The sequence below is a fragment of the Nannospalax galili genome, unplaced genomic scaffold, assembly GCF_000622305.1.
Source record: "Nannospalax galili isolate Female #2095 unplaced genomic scaffold, S.galili_v1.0 scaffold1586, whole genome shotgun sequence".
Classification (NCBI taxonomy): domain Eukaryota; kingdom Metazoa; phylum Chordata; class Mammalia; order Rodentia; family Spalacidae; genus Nannospalax; species Nannospalax galili.
In genome coordinates, this window is record NW_008354289.1 from 285,028 (window position 1) to 292,955 (window position 7,928).

At 42.2% G+C, this 7,928-nt stretch overlaps 1 pseudogene; it reads left to right on the forward strand.

Moving 5' to 3' along the window:
• Positions 1-2,894: 2,894 nt before the first annotated feature.
• LOC108491709 lies at positions 2,895-5,403 on the forward strand (annotated as a pseudogene).
• The last annotated feature ends 2,525 nt before the right edge of the window (positions 5,404-7,928 follow it).

Consider the following 7,928-nt stretch of genomic DNA (forward strand, 5'->3'; position numbering starts at 1 on the left):
TGACTTCCCTCAGTAATGGACTGTGACCTGGAAATATGAGCTGAAATCAACCATTTCTTCCTCTAAGTTCCTTTTGGTCAGAGTATTTTATCATAGCAACATGAAGCAAACTAGAACAGCAACCTTTTGACCCTTGTTTCTGATGAACACCAGACTATAAGTGCCTTTTCTAATTCCAAATTGAAACATTAAGTATAGAAATCTGGTGAGTGAAGTTGTGTCAAATTCAGCCTGATTTAACTTCATGTGATTTTTACTTTTATCCCACATCCTTAACATCTATTCCTGCACATGTCCTTTGGATTTCTGTGTATTTACATTAGAAAATTCAAGTCATTTTATGGAGTGTGGCTCATGTCCTTATAGGTCATGCTGTTTATTTCCCCTTAGAGGAGTATGCTGGGACCCAAGTCTAGTTATAGGTCTAGACAGAAGCAAAGAGGATTGACAAGACTTAGCATTTTATCTCTATCTATCTATCTATCTATCTATCTATCTATCTATCTATCTATCTATCTATCTAGCATCTATCTATCATCTATCTACCTATCATCATCTGTCTATCTTCTATTTATTTTTAGGCCGGGTCTCACTACGTAGCCCTTGCTAGTGTGGAAGTTGCTATGTAGACCAGGCTGGTCTTGAACTCACAGAGCTCCACCTGCCTCTGCCTCCTGGATGATGGGCTTAAATGTATGCACCACCATGTCCAGCCTCAGCATTATTTTAGGTGGTAACTGCCTTGGAGGGAACTATTCCAGTTTCTTCAGGCACTGTAAGGTTAATCTGCTCAGAGTGGGTCAGGCTGCTGTCACTGGGAGTAAAGAGAGCCCATCCACCTTTAAAGAAGACTTATCAGAAGTTAGGGACTGAGGTGTTCTCTGTTTCATCGGGCCTTCATATATGTCCCTATACTGGTTTCCAGGACCCTGTGCTTTCCCAATCCATTGTTTCTTTAGGGTAGACACCCTGCCAGGCTTGAGATCAACATGCATTGTATTGTAGCCTGGTGCAGCTCCACATTGGCTGTAGGAAATAATTATCTTCCCCAGAGCATATATAGAAGCCTTCGGGTCATTTACACACAGCAGTTGAGCTGGAATTTAGATTCCTGAACTTTTTCTCACTACTTTGCTCAATGACCTCAGCTAACTTCTTATTCATTAGTTTCAAAAAGTGTTGGTAAGCATTTTAACTTGGTTTCTGTTGCTGTGATGAAACACTGACCAAAACCAACTAGGGGAGGAAAGGGTTTATTTCATCTTACACTTTCAAGTGATGTTCCATCGCCAAGTGAGGCCAAGGCAGGAACCTGGAGGCAGGAACTGAAGCAGAGACCATGGAGGAACACTGCTTACCAGCTTCTTTCATCATGCTTAGCCAGAATTCTTATAGAATCCAGCTTCACCTGCCCAAGTGTCGCACCACCCACAGTGGGCTGGGCCCTCCTTCATTAAGAAAACGCTTCACAGGCCCACAGGCCAATCTGATCTGGGAAATTCTTCAGTTGAGTTTCTCTCTTCTCAGGTATATCAAGTTGACAGCTAAAGTTAACCATGGCAGTAAGTATCATATGCAGGACACGTAGCTCATTATGTTGTATACTCTGTTAATTACGAGTACCCAATGCAAATACTTTGCATATTCACATTGCCAGATCACAGAGACTCCTTTACTACTAGGAATGAAGTCACAAACACCTTTAAATCTGATATATTAGATAGCCAATCTAGAACCAATTCAGAAAACTCGTCTTGGTACCCAAAAGGCTTTCCAAAGCAGCAGAACCAACAGGAGACTAGATACACAGAAAGAGATTTGTTATAAGATCTTTACTCATGTGATTGTGGAGGCCAAGAAATTTCATGATTTTCAGTGTACAAATGAGACCCAGGAGAGCCAGTGACATAATTCAAAGGCCTAAGATCTAGTGTAGCTTCTATTTGAAGTAGGAGGGCCTGAGAAACAGTAAGCCAAAGACAGAAGATTCGTTTTCCAGCTCCAGTTGCCAAAATAAAGTGTGAATCTTTCCTCTCCCAGCCCATTGGATCTATTTATGCTCTTGATAGGCTGGATGATGCCCTTCCACACTGTGGGGGGAAATCTGCTTTATCCACTTTTCCAGTTCAAATGCTAATGCTGCACAGAATCACTCTCACAGATATACTCAGAAGTAGTTTTACCAGCTATCTGGGTACTCAGTAGATCAATTAAGTTGACAAAATTTACCATCACAGGGCCCCAACCTATGACTATAGTTAATCTTAATTATCCCCTCTGATGATTAATTTTCATTGTCAACCTGACAGGATTTAGAACCACCATGGAAACGTATCTCCAGGTATCTATGAGGGTATTCCCAGAAAGATTTAACTGAGGAGGGAAGACTCACTCTGCATGTGGGTAGTGTAATTCCATAGGCTGGGGTTCCAGACTGACAAAAAAGGAGGAAGGAAGCTAAGCACCAGCTTCTATCAGGGGCTGGAGAGATGGCTCAGTGGTGAAGAGCACTGTTTGCTCTTCCCGAAGACCCGGGTTCGAGTCCCAGCACCCATACGGTGGCTACTTCCTGTAGCTCCAGTTCCGGGGGATCTGATGCCCTCTTCTGCCTCTGTGGGCTTTGCGTGACACAGGTGCACTTACATACATGTAGGCAAAACACTCATACACATAAAATAAAAATGAATAGGAGTCCAGTCTCAAGATGGAGGCAAAACTGCCGCCTGGTTGCCCCTAGCTTGACTGCAGCCATCGCTGCTGCGGGGAGGGAGGGGCGGGATGCAGGGGGCGGGGCATGATCCAAAGGGAGCAGAGCAGTTGAGAAAGCTGTTTATTGGTGCTTTGAAACTACAGATGATAGTGTAAGAGAACACGTTGAGAATTGGGGCACATTTATAGACTGTGTAGTAATGCGAAACCCCCAAACAAAACGTTCCGGGGGCTTTGGTTTTGTGACTTACTCTGGTGTTGAAGAGGTGAATGCAGCAAGGTGTGCTGGACCACACAAGGTTGATGGGTGTGTGGTGGACCAAAGAGAGTTTTTCTAGAGAGGATTCTGTAAAGCCTGGTGCCCATTAGCAGTGAAGAAAACTTTTGTTGGTGGTATTAAAGAAGACACAAAAGAATATAATTTGAGACTATGATGAAAATTATGGAAAGATCAAAACCACAGAAGTTATGGAAGACAGGCAGAGTGGAAAAAAGAGAGGATTTGCTTTTGTAACTTTTTTAAAAAGGTTTGTTGCTTTATTTTAGTCTATGTTGTGGGGGGCGCTTTGGAGGGGGCTTACATTGTTTATTTGGAGGGAGGCACACAAATGTCACAGTGTATGTGTGGAGGTCAGAGGACAACCTGTGAGAGTCAGTTCTTTCCTTCTATTATGTGGGCCCCAGGGATAGAACTCAGGTCATCAGGCTTGGTGGCAAGTTCTTTACCCTCTGCACCATCTTAATAGACCCTGGGTTGTGGTTTTGTTGTTTTGTTTTTATAAGATAGAATCTCATGCATCTCAAATTAGCCTTGAGCTCACTGTGTACCTGAGGATGACCTTGAACCCCTGGTTCTCCTCCTCTACATTTTAAGTACTGAGAATACAAGTGTGCACCACCATGCCTGGTTTATGTAATTCTGGGGATCGAACCCAGGGCTTCATGGATGCTATACAAGCACTCTATCAACTGAGCCACATCCCATATCTCTCTTTAAAAAGAGAAAAGGGGCTGGAGAGATGGCTCAGTGCTGGCTGCTCTTACAGAGGGCCTGGGTTCAATTCTCAGCACCTACATGGCCACTAACAACCATCTGTAACTACAGTGCCAGGGGATCTGATGCTCTCTTCTGACCTCCACAGGCATTGTACATATATGGTGCACTTACATACATGCAGGGAAAACACTCATATGCATAAAATAAAAATAAGTAAATAAACATTTGAAAGAGAGATACAGAAAAATTTTATTACATGAGTTAGAAATTCTTTTTTTTAATTTTTAAATTTTTTTTAGAAGAAACATGTCATTACAGCTTTAACATGCCCAATAACAGTTTCCAGAGCAAAGACACAGCTCCTTCAAAAGTGGCCATAAAACTTCTAGGTTTGCTGTTGAATGTCGGGAGCCATGCTTGAAATAAGCATTGGAGAAAAGAAGATTGCCACTTTAAGAGCTTCTGAGCTCTCTGCTTCAGCGGACTGAGAATCTCCATTTCATTTTAAAATATACTGTTTCTTACAGAAAGTCTTATTGTTTTTGCTACTGACACTGAGATGTTGGCACATACATCTCTAATCTGTATGTATCCGATTATTACTAGTCATAATTGTTTGCACTCAGATCCTTGGCACCTGTGTATGTCTATAAAGTCGTCGAGTAGATTTCAATGGTAATGTTTATCACCTCTACTAATTAACATGACGTAAACTTTTATGCTTCCTCCTCAAATATAATTCATTTAAAAAAATTGTTGATTTTCTCTCTCTCTCTCTCTCTCTCTCTCTCTCTCTCTCTCTCTCTCTCTCTCTCTCCTAGAATGGAAAGTCCTTGAAAGCGGAGAGCCTGCTTTTCAGCCATCTCTAGACATCGTGGTAGATGCTTGGAGGTCTGCCTGCTGAATGACCGCCTCCTTCCCCCGACTAGAGCCCTAATACTCTGTCATCCCTGCTACTGTCCGCTGTGTTGCCAGCACCCCCAGCTGTTCCTGACTACTTGTCCATGCTTTTGTAACTTTTGATGATCATGATACAGTCTATAAAATTATTGTTCAGAGATACCACACTATTAATGGGCATAATTGTGAAGTGAAAAAGGCCCTTTCTAAACAAGAGCTGCAGACTGCTGGATCTACAAAGAGGTCGAGGAGGGGGTCTGGCAATGTTATGGTCTGTGGAGGAAACTTTGGAGGTGGTGGAGATAATTTTCATTGTGGTGGAAACTTGGGTGGAAGAGGAAGGAGGCTATGGTGGTGGAGGTGGGGGCAGCAGAGGTAGTTATGGAGGCAGTGATGGTGGATATAATGGATATGGAGGTGATGGTGGCAACCATGGTGGTGGTCCTGGTTACAGTAGTAGAGGAGGTTATGGTGGTGGATGTGGTGGTGATAGAGGAGGATATAATGGCTACAGTGAAGGAGGAGATTTTGGTGGAGGTAACTATGGTGATGGTGGGAACTATAATAATTTTGGAAAATATAGTGGACCACAGCAATCAAATCATGAACGCATGGAATGGGGCAGTTTTGGTGGAAGAAGCGCAGGCAGTCCCTGTAGTGGTGGTTATGGATCTGGTTGTGGAAGTGGTAGAAGTGGTGGATATGGAGTAGGATGTTTTAAAAACAGCAGAAAAGGGCTACAGCTCTTAGCAGGAGAGAGAGCGAGGAGTTGTCAGGAAAGCTACAGGTTACTTTGAGACAGTCGTCCTACATGCATTAGAGGAACTGTAAATATCTGCCACACAGGAAACGATGATCTGTAGTCAGAGAAGTTACTGAAGCTTCAACAGGAACCCTTCTTGTTCAGAACCGTCATAGCCACAGTTTGCAAAAAGCGTACCTGTTGACTAATGCAGTGTAGTGTCAGTTAGATGTACATTCCTGAGCTCTTTTATCTGCTGTAGCTTTTTCTTTTTCTTTTTCTTTTTTTTTTCATTACATCAGGTATATTGCCCTGTTAATTGTGGTCGTGGTACCAGGAATAAAAAATTAAGGAATTTTTAACTTTTCCAAAAAATAAAAAATGAATAAATTAGTTAAAACTTAGAAAGCAGGAGAGGCAAGAGTTTCTTCTTTTATGTAATATCCACATGGTGATACTGAATAGGTTTCAGTCAAAACTTCTAAATTTGCTCCCACTCTTCCATTAGCTCAACTCCTGTCATTGTTCAAATCCCAGGCAGAGTGAAGGAAACTATGACCCTCATCAAAGATAAAAAGATACTATCAGGATGGAGGAAGATGTGCACATCACACCAGACAGCCTTTCTCATAAGCATGAGGTGCCTTGGCTGACCTTGGGGGGGTCTTCTTTTAGCAAGAACTGATCATGTGCACCATTGACCCATGTTTCCAGAAACCCTTGAGAAGAACCATTAGGTGCAACAGCCATCATGAAAGTCAGCTGTAAGATCTTCCTTGTTATGAAAGGACCAGAAGTCCCCCAAAATAAGGCCAGTTCTTACCTTATGAAATGGTGTTCGTTGGAGGTATGTGGCTAACATATGAGGTTTTGCTTCCTACAGTGGAAAACCTTCCTGCCTTAGACAACCGCCTGCTAAAAATAATTAAAAATTTTAGACAATATATATTTTTTTAATCTGAAGGAATTGAAAAGCTAAGTAGGTAAGCACTTGTGAGCAAAGATGTGGGAGAAGAAAGGAGCCAAGAGAGATGAGCCTAGTACTGAGGGCCCTTTGTCTCCTACAGGTGGTCATCATTCCGAAAGGGAACATGGATGTTGTGGAGCTCAGAAGACCTTTGGGAAGTATCACTTGGACAGAGTAGTAAAAGCTAAAGCTCAGATCTGCCAAAGAGGATAAGATCTTCTAAACCTCCAGGAATTATTGCTAGGACTGAAAAACCAAGAGCTCTGAGTGTAAAAATGAGCTGGGAATAGATCTGGACTCGTGGGACTAAAACTCAGTCCTAAATCAATCTACCCCCTGATGGGACTAGAGTAGCATCCCTAGCCTAACTGCCTGCCAGAGCCAGAAATAAATTCTTTCTGGAAGAATCCATCATCTACGAGTAATACATATGTAAAGGAAAATTTTGCTTCACTCATGAGAAAAAACTCAGATTTAAAACACTGTTGTGCATTTTATCTTCAGTAAAGCTAGCAGATAAAACAAAACAGAATGTCTAGTGGCACAGACCTAACTCATTTCACATAACCCTAGATATGCCTGCTGAGATTTTCATCTAAGTTTTATCATCTGCTTCTTTTGAATATTTGCCCTCATACCTCCACAGCTATGGATGACTGAATAGGGTGTCTATCTATCTCAAGGGGAAACAGTACACACAGTCCCAAGTTTCATGATGGTTTGACTTGTGATTTTCTTTAATGTTACAATAGTGCAAGATGCATTCAGTAGAAAGCACACTTTCAGTTTTCAATTTTATTTTATTCCTGGGCTCATGATATATGGAACAATTCTTGAGATGCTGGACTGAGAGCTACAATTCCCAATCAGGTTTGAGCACAGGGTGAAACATGGGGACTCTGCAGTGTACTGCATTGCTAAGCTATGATGTTTGACAGGTTAGGTGTATTCAATGTATTTTTGAAGCTATATTTCCCATGTGTGATGGATTTACTGGGATATAATCCCACAGCAAATCAAGGTGCATCTGTCCGTAGGCTTAGCTGACCCTTTCATATGCTCTCAGGAATTTGAACTAAGATACAGCAACTCAGTCAAGTGGTGCAATATCTGTAATGCTATGAATATTTGGGGTTGATTGATATTTTCATCGATTTTCTTGATATTTTTGCCTATATGTCAGTGAGTCAGAAATAAAGGCCGATTATCAAAGAATAGCAGGTGTGAATTTGTGTGCAAGTCCCTGAGGGTTGATGGAACACTTTTTGTTGTTATTTTGTTTTTTGAGGCAGGGTCTCCATGTAGTCCCAACTAGCCTGGAATTGGCTATGTAGACCAGGCTAGCCTCGATATCACAGAGATCCACCTGTGCCAGCCTCTGCTGGGACTAAAGGCATGTGCCACTACACCTGGCTAGATAGAATAGTTACAGTCTCCAAAGTGCCAGATCTAGAATTCATGTTCCTGATTGTCTCTCAGCTTAAAAAAATGTGTATGTGTGTGTATGCCTGTGTGGGTTTATGCGCATCACATGCATGCAGGTGTTCTGGGAGGTCAGAGGGCATTGGATCCCCGGGAACTGGAGTTATGGGTTGTTGTGAGCCACCTGATGT